The following is a 16,112-nucleotide window of genomic DNA, read 5'->3' as shown; positions in this document are numbered from 1 at the left end:
CAAAAGAAAAGAAAAGCATTATGCTATTCAATATGCAGAAGTTAAGCATAATAAATGTAATAGTGCAAGACATGGAACCCTCCATTTTCCTCTCATAATAATAATAAAGTTGGTTTCAGAAACCAATTCTCTGCTGATGAGTTTAAGGAGGCAATATTTAGATGCTACTGCCCACAGCACAATGAAGTGACCCCCCAGATTTTTCTAAAGTGAAAAAAAGCACCATATGTTAAGATTATCAGGCATTTGCTACAGCCTTGAGCAAGAAATTCTGGTTATATACAGACCTATTGACCTTACTAATGCATAAGAAAATAAACAGCTGTATCTGTCCTGTGTTCCTCTTCCTCTTTCCCTCTCTCTCTCTCTCCACCCTCATTATCACAAGATGGTTGCAACAATGTCAGACATCATGCCCTCACAATGCAATGTCTAAAAGTTGAAAGCAGGAGTTTTTTAAATGCTCTTTTAAAATGTCAAATGTTATGCATGGAATATGTTGAAAGGCTATCTTATCCTAGATTCTAAAAGCCACTGAATGTCAAGTGTTTTGCTTTCAGAATATGAGCTAAAATTAAGTATTCACACATTTCAAAGAGCTAAGATACACACAAAATCAGAACAACAGCAAAATATCAGTCATCACTGAAAGATTTGTTTTTAAATCATTGGTAGCATTTCAGAAAGTGAATAAAATATGCTTTATATAATTTTAGGTATAAGCAAGAGGAGAAATATTTATAAACTAGTTTTCCTCGAATGGAAGCTTTAATAAATACAGGATCCATTAAGTATTCCTGGAAAAATAATCCCTTGATCAATGAAGCTTGAGAAACATAATTCACATTCAATTATTTAGAACTCTTGGTAGCCCTACTATAAAGAATTTTTTAATGTTTTCCACCCACAGTAGGTGCATGAAACTGTTACCAAAATATTATTTCAAATTATGAAATAATAATTTTGTGCTCTATTAAAGGGTAACATTTCCACAAAGCATTGAATTCAAATATGGAATTATCTTATGATGACGATTCACTAAATATTGCATGTGTCCCACTTTCATTACATATTTGGTAGGCTGGTATTGAGAGATGAGAGAAGACAATCACAACTAGATTGAAGACATGAATGTATGTTAATAACTGGCTTATTAAAATCAGATTCAAAATTTAGATTCAAAAATTAAGACTCAAGTTGTTAGTGAGTTACACTATGTAGCTAAGGACTTTCTTATTTTGCCAATATTTTTAAAACATCAGTGTATAAAAGCACCCATTCATAATCTTTTCTGGAGATCATATTTTAATGAATGTTTTAATGTCTTTCCTTTTTAAATAAATATAGCAATATTAAAATTCTCATGTTTCTCTCCTTGAATCAAATTAAACACTCTGTATTTTTCTCAAATATAAATAGTAATAAGAAGAAGAAGAGATGGAAACTCTAGAAGCAAGAAATAGAATTTCTGAAATTAAAACTTTACTGAGTAGAGGCACCTGGGTGACTCAGTGGGTTAAGTGTGCAACTTCGGCTCAGGTCATGATCTCACAGTCTTGTGAGTTCAAGCCCTGCATTGGGCTTTGCACTAACAGTGCAGGGGCTGGTTGGGATTCTCTCCCTCCCTCTCTCTCTGCCTCTTTCTCTCTCTCTCTCTCAAAATAACTAAATAAACTTTAAAAAATTATACTAGGGTAGACTTAGCCAAATGAACAGGACAGAAGAATGACTAAATGAATTTGATAGAAGAACAATAGAAACAATCCAAGATAAAGAACAGAAAGAAACAATATTTCAAATAATACCTGGGGCCTCAAGTATATGTTTAATGGCATCACAAGGTCAAAAGTGCATGGAACTAGAATGACAGAAAAAGAGGATAGGACAGAAAAAAATTCTTTAAAAAAAATTAATTAAATGTTTTTAGTGTTTATTTTTGAGAGAGAGAGAGAGAGAGAGAGAAAGAGTGCAAGTGGGGGAGGGGCAGAAAGAGAGGGAGACACAGAATCTGAAGCAGGCTCCAGGCTCTGAGTGGTCAGCACAGAGCCTGATGAGGGGCTGAACTCACCAAGTGTCAGATCATGACCTGAGCTGAAGTTGGTCACTTAACCAACTGAGCCACCCAGGTGCCCCAGAAAACAAAATTCTTAAAAGATGTCGTGGGTGTGGGTGCCTGGGTGGCTCAGTCAGTTAAGCATCCAATTTCAACTCAGGTCACGATCTCACAGTTTGTGGTTTTGAGCGCCACATAGGGCTCTGTGCTGACAGCTCAGAGCCTGGAGCTTTTTCAGATTCTGTGTCTCCCTCTGTCTCTGTCCCTACCCTGCTCGTGCTCTGTCTCTCTCTCTCTCTCTCAAAAACAGATAAACACTAATTTTTTTTTTTAATTAAAAAGAAAGATGCCATGGGTGAAAACTTCCCAAATTCTTAGGAGAGGATTTGTAGATAGATATTGAAAAATAAAATTGAACATACAAATAGACCTGAACAAGGCCATACTAGGCACCTCATAGTCAAAGTGTTTAAAGTCAGAGATAAAAAGAAAATTGTGATAGCAGCAAAAGGAAAATGATATATAGCACACAATGGAACAGCAGTCCAATTAATGAGTCAATCAAAAATGATGGATACAAGAGAGAGTGGAAATTTTTACACTGATGAAGGAAAAAAGATATCAATTCCAAATTGTAATTTCAGTGATAATGTAATTCATGACTGAGAGTAAAATAAAGACATTTTTGATAGAAATAAAACAAAAAGAATCTGTGACCGGAACAACTGAACTAAAAGAAAGCTCAACAAAATTGTTTCAGCTGAAAGGGAAAGGACACCAGATGGCCCTCTGAGTTCCTATAACAGAACAAAGAGCATAAGAAATGGTAAATAAATGCACAAATGCAGAAACTTTTCTTTTTTGACACTTTCCTATTTTTTATAAAACATATAATTGACTAAGACTAAAATTATAACAGTCTTGGAGCTTTCTCATGTAAGTGTGAATTACATGTAATCATTATAATGTAAAGACAGAGTGCAGTTTTGCCAATTTTTAAGATTATAATTTAAACTGAATCAGAGCACAGATTAAATGGAAACCTCTCCAAATAATTTTACGGAGTTTGTGATAAAAGTGCTCAAAAGTGAAATTATATTTAAAGTGTATCAGTTAGAGACCATATAAAATTGGGATTTATTTTATTTATCTATTCTGAAAATCTCTGCCTTTGATTATTATATGTATGCAATAATGCATACATATATATGTGTAATTATTGATATGACTGGGTTTGTGCCTACTATTTTAGTTTGGTTTTCAAATTTTCTCCTTTTTTTTTCTTTGTTGTTTCTCTGACCTTCCTTTCCAGTGTGTTTTTCACTATTTGGATGTTTTCCTAAATAGAATTTTAATTTGAAAATTGTATTTTTGTGGTGGTTACACTGAGGTTTATAACATACCTTCAGGAGATCTCACACCTAAAGATATTTAATTTTGTTTCACATGCATAATCATAAACAAAATGTAAGGGAAATGTATATCCCATAAAGCATTCATTAAAATTATCTTACATTTTTCCTCATCAACACTCTGTACCCACTGAATTTCTTTTATCCTTCTCCTTTCATGTACACAACAAAAAATTGCCCCCAGACTTTTTTTCTTTTCCCTAACTTGCTTTTTACCCCTTATCTGTTCCTCCCACTTCTACTGGTTCTTTGTTTTTAATGTTTATTTATTTATTTTGAGAGAGAGAGAAAGAGAGCAGGGAAGGGACAAAGAGAGAGGAAGAGAGAATCCCAAGTGGGTTCCACAGAGCCTGACATAGGGCTCAAACCCAGGAACTGTGAAATCATGACCTGAGAGGAAGTCCAGAGTCCACTGCTTAATCAACTGAGCCACACAGGCACCCCTCACTTCTTCTTATTCTACTTCATAAAACCTCCAAACAATTTAGCACTTCAAGGATCCTCCTAGAGTTGGATTATAGTGAGCAAAGAAAATATGGGAAGAGTAGAGTCTGTTCTCCTTCATCAACAAGGAAATGGGATCACAACTAAAAACAATCCTACGTTAATTATTTTGCATTGTGTTCTAATAAACATTTGTACAGACATATATGGAATTATTTCAGATGTAAAGAGTCTCAGTTTTTACCACCCATTCTTTTCATTTGTATTTCCCATCACCCAATTTTCAGCTCTTTTATTATAATTAACGTAGTAGAATAACATGATGCTATGTCACCAGCTTTAGATTGAAAGTGTCTGATTTCAAATGCAATTTTTATCATTTACCAGGCATGTAACCTTGGGAAAATTACTTAGATACTCTGTTTTTGGTTCCTACTCTATAAAATGAGGAGAAGAATAGTAACTTACTCTTATAGCTGTCATACTCATTAAATTAATGCACATAATGTTCTTAGAAGGGTGACTAACATTTATGCTTCAGTAAATGATAGTACTTTATTTAGTTGGAATCCATCTTTAAGGATATTTTTGTCAACAGTGCTTCAGGGAGGTCTATTTTATAAGGCTTTTCATAAATAAAAATCTGTTTTAGTTACTCTTACAATTGAATATGTAAAAATAAATTGAGGGATCATAAAACTGGCTCTCAAAGCTGTAAAATCAGCTAGCATAATTCCATTTTCACTAGTGTTTGGTATTGCATCACAGTCTCAGTTTACCCTAAATTTTATCTTTCTGCATACAATTTTATCTACCTGAATGTTTTTTGTGATCATAATCCCAGTTGTATTTTTAGAGTGTCTCTATTGTATTGGTCTTTTAATTATTGTAGTTGCTTGAATTGTAGTGATCTGGCACATACTGGTTTGTACACAATTTTTATCTTATATATGAGACAGATTCGATCCAAGCACATTGTGAATTTTAAAAATATTTTTGAGTTCTCCCTCAAAATCCAAATTTTCTATGTGTTGGGCCTTGTTTCCTGTTGTTACACATCATTTTCTTTCTCATCATGTTTATCCCTTTGCACTTATATTCTGTATTCTGGGAATGCTATTCAAGTTTGCCTTCCATATTATTGATTTAATCTTTCCACAGAATCAGTTCTCTTCTACCGAAAGACTAGTTTCTTTTTCAGTTCTACTTTTCCATTAACTACTACTATGCCTCAGTTTACTGGCAAGCATTCATCATCCCTTCCTCATTTTGCTTTCTTAGCTTATTGTCTCTTTACAGAAGCAAAATTCATTTATAGTGATTTGAGTTAGGACAGTGATCTGAAACCAGATCCTGCATCCAAATGATTCTGCTTTAGAAGTATCTGCTTCTATGGGTCTTTCAGATTCATTTACTCTACCCTTTTATTTATTTTAGCTTTCTTCTAGACTCATTACTATTTCTGTGAAATGGTGAGATATGTCCAAGTTTATTTTGAACACCACAGTTTATTTTGAATTATGTGGTATACAAGACAATAATGTAAGACCAAGATTACAAAAATTGGCAAATGTGTGCAAGGTAGAAGGTGAATGTGGGAAAGAAAAACTACTAAACTCTTTGTATCATAAAATTTGTGTTGTATGTGAGGACATTTAAATCAATGTATGAGGAGTAACTCAAATCAATGTTGTCTGGTTTATTACTTAACTCACATACTCACCTGGAAGGTAGATTTGAATATCTCCTAGTTTGCTGTCTATTATATAGCAGTATCAACCACATTTCCATTGACTTGTGTCTTTTTTCAATCCTCACTGCATGGGTCTTTTATATAAGTAGAACATGTAGAATATTTTGATATAAAACTTCTACTGTTGCTTAAGTTACTCTTCTGTAATTCTTACATCATAGGACACTGACTATCCCTTTACTCAAAATGTTCCTATATTCCACACACATTGAAACTTACTAGTATATATTCCCTTAATGCACAGTGTTTTAATCAGTTTTGCATTAACTCATTAAGTGAAGTTCTTTTCTTTTATTACAAAAATATTTTGGTTGTTAAATATTATGCTGGCATTTCGAGTGGTGAAACAAGTAGTTCTCTGCATTACAAAGTAATGAAGGAGGCCAGGTTTTCTACATAGGAGACAGACTAGATATTAGAGCCAGTGGACAGATGGTAGGAGAGGCATGAAGTACCTTCTTACCTATTTAGTATGTTCTCTCTTTCATGGAGTAAAGCCTAGGTATGCCAAAACAAATGCTTAGGTTGGTTTCATCTCAATCCCATTCCATCTGCTTTTTAATTAGTATCAGTCCCTCCCAGATTTTGGTATTAATTGCTTATGAGTTTAGCTTCCAATGTTATTGAGAGTGTTTGGGCTTTTTTCCCCTATATTTGAATAGAATTTTTTAACGACACATCAGTAGTAGATGACTTAGTTAGATTCTGTTTTAAACTTAAGCAAGATGACTTCTAGATCTTAAATGTTGGATAATTGAATGAAGTAGTACAAATTATTGATTAAAAACCCATGTCAAAGTCAAGGTGACTTAATTCTTTTCATCCTTCCAACTAGTAGTTTAAATGACTATCATCTGCTAGCCATGTTGTCATTTTCAATGGTGGGATGAGAACCATAAATGCTATCAGCTTCATGGGTTTGATATTTATTGAGAAAGCAGATAAAATACAATCACACAAAAGATGAATTTAACTCTGATAAGTACAACAAAAAAAAGGGTGGTGGATGGTAGCATATTGCAAGTAGATACAGTCTAGTTTGACATCTCAGGGTAGAGACAATAACCTGACATCCAAAGTTTAAACAGGAACAAATTATCATAGGGAAGAGATAAAATTACCACAAATATTGATGGGCAAAAGTCTTGGGGTACAATGGAGCATGGTGTGCTGAAAGCTGCCAGATGGAGATAAAGCTGATTAATACTTGGCTAAGAGGAATATCTGTCAGAAATGTTTAAGGAGTCTCACTGGCAGTGTTAAATGCTTTATTCTTTATCTTAAGACAAACTAGATGTCATGACATGGCAAAAGCAGAGATAATTAAATTTAGTTATTTAATATGATTACATTCCCTAAAACTGTTCTTTCTATTAATAGCCACTGTGCTGACCAAGAAAGTTGCACTAGTCATTTTCAACTGTTCAATAGCCATATGCGACTGTTGGCTGCCATATTGGACAACATAAATATATTTTCATCATTGCAGAGAGTTCTACTGGACAGTGCTGGTGTAGAGAATGTAGTGTGAATTATATGGGAACCAGAAGGGGAACACTTAACCCAGCAGTAAGGAATCTGTTGCCCAATTCAAAGGTAAGAGGAGTTGGTATGGGTATCAGTTTACTAGAGTTGCTGTAACAAGGCACCATTAACTGTGAAGTTTAAATAACAAAAATGTAGTCTTTCATAATTTCAAGGCTAAAAGTGTGAAATCAAGGTGTTCATAGGGCCATGCTCTCTTGGAAGACTCCAGGAAAGAGTCTGTTTCATGCCTTTTCCTTAGCTCTCAGCCTTGCCAGCAATCGTTGGCATTTTGGATTATGAATTTGCCACTCCAATCTCTGACTCTGTCATCACACGGCCTCCTCTCTAGGTATCTTTGGGTCTTTTGTTCAGTTCAGAATTTACCAATGCAGTATCTTATATGTAGATACATGAAACAGTCTTGCATGCCAAATTTTTAAAAAACATACACTGAGAGTGTATAGGTACTATAGAAATCTTTCAAGTTAGATTTGATGTGCATCTATCTCTTGACTTACAAATCTACATCTTCTACCAGCTGGAAACAGGAATGCTAATTTCTAGAGCCATTTTGGATTTGGGACATAATAAACTTTTGTCTACAAAATGCAATCCATCTTCCATTCTTTTTTCTTTTTCTTTTTCTTTTTTCTTTTTTTGCATCAAAAGGCTAAATAAACTGGAACATATGTCTCATCTAGGTATCACTTTTCACATGGCATCCCTCATCAAATTCTGAAAGTTTAATGTGGAGATCCCATATGCATTCAGTAAAGAACTGGAAAACCACTTATTACATATGAACTAAATATATATCTCAATGAGATAGATATGGTCCAGGAGATATTTGGAGTACCCTCCCTTCCATTTAATAATCTGCCCAAGACATATCTATATATCTGAAAAATACAAAACAAAGCCAATAAAACAAAGTAAATAAACCTCCATAATACTCTCAATATTTCCAAATAATCTGGAGTGATCTGAAACAGGGTAATGTTCTATTTCTTATGAAGATTTGTAGCAATCTGTCTGTACTATTCACTTGTTCAGCTCTTATTTAACAAATATTTGTTAAGCAACTATCCTGTCTCAGTGCGTTCCTCATGGGCAAGTTGATTACAGGGACTCTTTCTTTTGTTTAACTCTCAATGACTTGCATGGAAGAGTCTTGTATATTATTGCAATGTGCAGTTTGCTTTTTTTTAATTTATAGGTAACATGCACTTTGTGCTTCCACAATATTTGTGCCTTGCCCATTTCATATATTAATTCTCACAATAAACCTATTTGATAAAGATTATCATAATCATATTTAGAAGTGGGAAATATATGTCCAAAAAGGCAACTGACTTTCTAAATGCTGGTAAGAAGTAAAGCAGAGGTTGGATACAACGAAGACTCATTTTGTGCTCTTCATTCATGAGTGCTCATGTAATATCTTGCTGTTTTTGATCTGCTCTGCTGATTCTATCTTGAAAATAGATGTTCTAACTTTTGTGACAGTAACTCCTCCATATATGTTACTGTCTGATCCTTGCTTTCACATTCAGGACCAATCTATGTTTGTTTTATTGTTTTCAGACTTTGGAAAGACTACCCTTTTATTCCTCATACCTCTTATTTTCTTTGATGCTCATTTCCATGGCCATGCTGCCATTATCCTTTGCAATTCTAAATGAAAGCAGTTGAAGGCATGATATACATTCAACTCTTGCAGATCATTTGTGACATTGGCTGCAATGAAACAGAAAATATCCCATCCTAACATGTATATAATTTATCAAGGAAGACACCTGCTAAACCAAAAATAATGAAATAAATATGGCAGGATTTAAAAAGACACATATGTGAAAGAAAGTTTTAGAAGATACGCCATCATACTTTCTCATTATTATTACCCTTTGTACCACAAAATTTAGAACTTAATGCAGCTTAGATTTATTTTGCTTTGTTTTATTGTTGTTATACTTGTCTCCCTAATCGAGTTACAAATAATGAGACTTTCAGCTGAACTATACACCTAAAATTTTACTAGATAAATATTTGTTGATTATCACAATTAAGTGATAATGAAACTATGTAGTTTAATTTTTGAATCAATTTAGCAACAGAAGGACATCATCATTAAATATTAAGTAAACATTCAGAAGCCAAATGAATATTTTAAATGGATTTACATTTCAAATTTGAATTTCACATGGTAATGAAAGTATTTCACATTTTGTTAACTTAAGAACTATCATATTTATAAAGCGAATAACATAAGATGCACATATTTAACAAACAAAAACTTTGGAAGCCATCAGTGTGGAAATTAAAAACCCTGTTTTATAAAAGCACTTAGAACTATAGAATAATACTTTTCATGTACAACAATGTGAAACTTGCATATTTCATGAAAATATAAGCCAAAGAGCAGCTGCTCTAATCAGAGTCATCAAAATGCCGTGGAATTTGTAAAGAGGGGGTTTATCGACAGAATGTGTCATGGTCTGTTTGAACACAGCTGCAGTTTGGATTTTCAAGCTGACCCCCATCTGGATACAACTATGATGCCTTCTGAAAGATTCTCAACAGAGCTCAAATGACGAACAGAGTAGGTTGAAACAGAAGAACAGATGGTGAGGTAAGTGAACAGGACAATAATTTTCAATTATGAAAAGAAATCTTATTCCCTTGATTTCCTAAAAATATTCTACTATTTGGAATTAATGCCCGATAATAAAGAACTTGCTTAGGGTTTTGAAGAAAAAGGATATGTGTGTGAATTAAAGTGTTGGAAAGCTGTTCCTTTTAATAATATGTAGAGAGATGGTTTTAAGTACGTTTTCCTGACTTAGGAATCTGATTTTAGAAGCATAGACAGTCATTAAGAAAATCCCCCTAGATGCCCACTATTTAGTTTCTGACTGCAACTAAATTCTGGTTTTAAAGTAAGTGCAGACTAGACACATATCTTACTATTTTCAGTGATAGTTTACAATATAAAATGTGCAAAATTAAACCCCTGAATTTCACATTCTAATACAAAACCAATATTACTTTATAAATATTCTAGGTATCAGAATTTGAATTATAAAGTTATTATATAATGAATACATAAAACATTGCATATATTGATAAAAATAGAATTTTTTAAACCACTAAAACCAATGCATGTTATAAACATCTATATATATACATATAATTTGAATTTTCTCTGCTACACATTACAAGAAATGACAAATTAAATTTCAAGTTTTTTGTGATTATACAATATAAGTATATTTTTGTTAGTGGTGACTAGAACCTGCCTATAAAATTATTGGGGATTTTATATATTGTCAGCATAATTCAAAATATTGGAACTTTTCAATTTAAAACACATTATTTGAATCTCATAGATTATTCTATACAATTTATACTTTGAAAATTTCATAATTAGTCAAATAAATGTCCTAAAGATAAAATTTTCTTTCTTATTTTTACACATTATAAACCTGTTTATTTATGGTATGGTTTTATTATCATTCACTGAATTTACACATTTTAATACTTATATGACCTTTTGAGTCATCTGCATTGAACCAATGTATTTATGTGAATTTAGAATATGCTATAACTACTGATATATTATTTTTATTTTTTTGAAATATCACTAAAACACACAAGAAAATGTATGTGTTTCAACTACATTATTATTTCACAAATAATGGTTGTTTTAGTTCTTGCACCATATTTTCTGTCTTCAGTAGTTGCAAACGTTTACATTTCAAGAAAGCAAAGAGCTTGGGGGAAAAAATCATCAATTTGTTCACAAGTTAAAACCAGTAATTAAATGTTTGGTAGAGCATTGAATTTGAGACCTTTTAGCCGCTCTTCTTTCTGATTATTTAGATTACTCTTTTGGCGTTGCTGAGTTTCTATTTCATTATTAATGCAAAAGGAGCAATCCATGTTGTTTTAAAAACTTGGGATAATGGATTTATGTAATCTACAAAGTACTTTGGAAATTGCTATTACTTTTGTTTGTATTATGATGTGATTGTGAATTAATGAGAGTTATGTTTCTAGAGAGTATACATTTGAAACTGAAGACAATGTGAAAAAGAAAATCCAAAACATACCGATCAAAAAAGGACTTGTGGCCTCAGGTTTGTCATAATCATCAAAGGCAATTTGGAAGTTAAGATAACATGGAATTAAATAAATGAAAGAAAGGCAGAGACACAGACCATCTAAAGAAAGTTGAAAGAATACAAAGTACCATAATGAGGTCTGTGTGAATTATTAAACCTTGGCATTTTTTTATCTGACTGTTAATGCAAAATTTACATTTTTTTATTCTCTTACCAAGAAAATATATAAATTAATTGCTGCAGAAAACTCATGTGAAAATGTATTATGCATACATTGTGTATTAAAAACCGCTTAAACATAGGCTTATAAAGACTTCTATATGTAACTATCATGTTAAAAATCAGTGTAAAACAGGGGCACCTGGGTGGCGCAGTCGGTTAAGCGTCCGACTTCAGCCAGGTCACGATCTCACGGTCCGTGAGTTCGAGCCCAGCGTCAGGCTCTGGGCTGATGGCTCAGAGCCTGGAGCCTGCTTCCGATTCTGTGTCTCCCTCTCTCTCTGCCCCTCCCCCGTTCATGCTCTGTCTCTCTCTGTCCCAAAAATAAATAAAAAACGTTGAAAAAAAAATTTAAAAAAAAAATCAGTGTAAAACAAATTGTACTGACTTTATTTTTCTTAGTATTTAATAACATATCATTTGAACCACATATTATGTGAACTAGTCCATTAATTCACCCCTAAAATTATTCTTTTTTATTTTTTAATGTTTGTTTGCTTGTTTGTTTGTTTGTTTGTTTGTTTATTTATTTATTTATTTATTTATTTATTTATTTATTTATTTATTTTTGAGAGAATGTAAGCCAGGGAGACACAGGGAGAGAGACACACAGAATCTGAAGCAGGCTCTAGGCTCTGGGCTGTCAGCACAGAGCCCAATGCAAGGCTTGAACCCATGAATCATGAGGAAACGACCTCAGCCGAAGTCGCTGAGCCACGCAGGTGCCCCAGGCCTAAAATTATTCTTACTAGCATTTTCAGAGATAAGTGAAAGAACACACACTATTTGAGTATTTTCCACATACTCAGTGCCTTTGTATCTGCTACAGGGCAATCATTTTCCATTATCTAGATGCAATGTATATCTAGATCTGAGGCAATGAAAATCCCTTTAGAACATATGTTCTGTTCACCGCACACAGACTACCTTAATTCTAAACTAAGAGTTTTTACTGATCCCTAAACTTGCTACCAAGAACAAAAGCAAAATGAACATTTTGCCTAACTAGCTAGCATTTTATCTTACTACTTAGAATGTTTAAATTCAAATTCTTTTACGTGTGTTACACAGCTCTTCAGGGTCCGAACTTTTCTTCCCCCCACAACCTTATCTATCTCCCCATCACTTCTTGCATTTTATACCCCAACACTTGAACTACTTACAATTCCCTAAACACAATAGTATTCATCTTGCCTCCCTGTTTCTTCACAACACATGCTCCATATCTACCTGGATGTTTCTCCCTTGCCTTCCCTTAACGGGTTAACTCTTACTTCTCCTTCCAAGATGAACTTTTTTTTTTTAACTTTAGAAATTTTCTATCACCTCCCAAATATGAGTTTCAAACACTCACCTGTCCCTTTAGAACTGAGAGAGCATCCTCTTCTTGTATTCCTAACATCCACAGTTTAGGGGAGAGCAAGAGTATTCACTATGCATATTCAGAACTTTACAAACAGAAAGTACTTTATAAGTATTTGCTAATAATGTACATGATTTCTGATAAAATACATTAGATGTGGATTTAGTCAATATTGAATGTGAGGAAGTGTTTTAATTAAACAGAATTAAAATATAAGTGGAACACCTGTATGGCTCAGCCTGTGGAGCATGTGATTCCTGATCTCAAGGTTGTGAGTTGGAGCCCCACATTGGGCATAGAGATTACTTAAAAATAAAATCTTACAAAGAAATAAAAATATAAGTGAGATGGGAGAAGTGGTCATTTGATAAGCAAACAAACACATGCTAAAATTCTTTGTTAGAACTATTTATAGATCCAGCTGGTTTTATTTTTGTATTTATATTTGTATGTATATGTGTGTGCATGTTTGTGTTTGCTCAGCACACAAAAATCTTTTGTTGCATCATAAAGAGATAATGTATTTTGAGAAACTATTTCACATTTATTATTTCCTGAAAGTACCATTTTACATTACTATAGAGTTGTATTTATATTATGTACAAGGTACATGTGAAGCTCCTCCGATTAATCACAAAATAGCAGAAAGGAAAAATAAGAATGAAGAAAATAACATACGGATATTATTATCTTTTAAAATGAGCAAAAATACCATTCTATTAAAATGTACTCTATCATGAAATGTTTCATAATATTCTACATGAATACTAAAGATGTATCTCTTAACGCATGAACTCTCCTACAATATAATACAATATATTTACTGGTTAGATGGCCAGAAATTATTGCCCAGATCCCCTCTTCAAAAAGTTTCTCAGTTTGTAACTGAGTTTCTCAGTTTCTCCCATCCCCTACCCAAAAATAATTTAACCAAGTTAATGATCAGGAGGATAAATGTGTTCCATGAGATCAGAAGTGCTTTTTTTTAAATTTTAATTTTCATTAGTTCTGTATTTGCAAGTTCTTTGTTTAGGTGTAGAAGCCTTCATAAATAGTAAGATTTTGTGTGTGTATATGATTCTAACTATTATATGTCTAACTAATACCTTATTATCCATTGTGGGCAACATGACCTCTGAACATTCTGTAAAATTTGTTAAAATACAAAAAGAAGAAAATACAATAATAATTTTTCTATTAATTGGGTAGATTGCCAGTCAGGACTTAAATATTTAATTTAATAATACAGAAAAAGTCAATTATTAAATATCTCTTAGGCTATTCAGGTAAGTAGCTACCAAATTGATCTAATTTATAGAGGTCCAGTTAGAAATGCATTATTATAGTTTAGCACATACTAAATAACCACTTTTGTCATCCTAGTCTATAAATCTTCCCCATATATTATCATAATTATTATTTTACACTGAGGAAAATAAAGGGCCATATTAAATTATTAGATAACTTCCCCAAATTCAAATAAAAATTTGTAGCAGAGCATACATTAGAATAGTATGCTTTCTGAGTTTAAATTACCTGTTCTATTAGACAATGATACCTAAAATGTATGTTGTATGCAATTTCAGTTTTGAAGTGGTTTGCAGAAGAATGAAAAAAAGGTTAAATTTCTGGCAATTGTGAGATAAAATATTTTACTGTTTCATTTATTAGTAGGAAGTTGTTCTAGCCAGAAGTTGTGATAAACATTCAAATTTTCTTCAATGTAGAAAATATGTGAGTAGCTAATTCCTTATTTATATAATATATTATACAAAAAGAAAAAATCTGCTAAATACAAATTTTATGGAATTGGCACTTAGTAACAGGTATCAGAAGAATCATGTTATTTTATCTATAAAAACTTCAAAAGAAATAAGCTTCAGAAAGGGATCACATTTTCCTATTAGTTACTGAAACCTGGCTTTTAATTTGATGAACATGGCAGAAAATACTTTGACATAAAATATAATCACTAACCCTTAGGGAATGAGCCAATTGTAAATTTCTTTCAGAATGGTTCTAACAAAATACACATATTTAAGCTATTTCAAGTTTATATGAATTTCATTCCAATGAAAAAATAATAATGGAATTTCTTTAAAAGTAAAATGTAGAAAGAATATAGATATCCTCACTAAGCAAACTGTTGGTGAATACATTGAAAAACCATTTACTTTGATTTTTTAGTGATAAGTTTCTATATTTTCATCCATTCCATCCATCAACTCTTACTCACTAAAAGTCTGTTTTTCATCAGGCTCTATGCTACCTGTTGGGGATACAAAAATGTTTAGTACACAATTCCTGTCCTCTAGAAAATAAAAGTAAGTGAGCAAAGCAGAGAACTGGTATTTAAACTGGATGGCCTGCAGGTGCCATGATAAAATGGTCTAGAAAGGAAACTGCAAATGATATACGCTTACCTTAAAGCATATACTTTAACTTAAATCATCCGCTACAATCCTTACTCACTTACCTACAGTGACACTAGCCTCCTTGCTATTTCTCAAGCACACCAGACAAGCTCCTGTCTTGGGCTTGGCTGTTCTTGACATTCTCTTTATCCTGATAATTCCAACACATTTGCAATCATTTTGCTCAAATCACCTTCTCAATGAAATCTACCTTCTCCATAGTGTTTAAATTTTCAACCCAGAAGTTATATTCCTCGTCCTTTGTCTGATTCCTTGACCTACTCTCTTTCATGGCACTTATTTTAATAACATAATATTATTTACTTTTTGTTTATTTCCTCTGCTTCACTCAGTAGAAATAAGCTACAGAAATGGCCGGATCTTTATCCAAGATTTCCACTTTTTATAACAAGTTGCTAGAACAGTGATGACCTAATGAATGAAGTCACACAATTTTACACTCCTTTGTCAATCTTTGTATGGAAGACACAGCTGTTTTTGTCATTAAATGTGGCTTTAAGGACGGTGTTCTCCATAACCTTTCTTGAATCAAATTCATCTATACTGTGCCATTTAAAATTCAGGATTTTATTTAAAGCAGAGAAATGAGAACGAAAAAGTAGGCTACAGTAATATATCTATGTGGAAAATACATCTCAATAGGGTGCTTCAAAAATCTGGAATTGTGAGCATATTATTATTCTGATGTTTCTTTCGGAAATAGGCCTTAACTTTATGATGTATTACTCCCAACACATGTTAACACATTAACCACAGGAGATTACAGCTTATATAAAGTCAAAGAA

The sequence above is a fragment of the Neofelis nebulosa genome, chromosome 1, assembly GCF_028018385.1.
Source record: "Neofelis nebulosa isolate mNeoNeb1 chromosome 1, mNeoNeb1.pri, whole genome shotgun sequence".
NCBI lineage: Eukaryota > Metazoa > Chordata > Mammalia > Carnivora > Felidae > Neofelis > Neofelis nebulosa.
Note: the sequence above shows the minus strand (reverse complement) of the source record.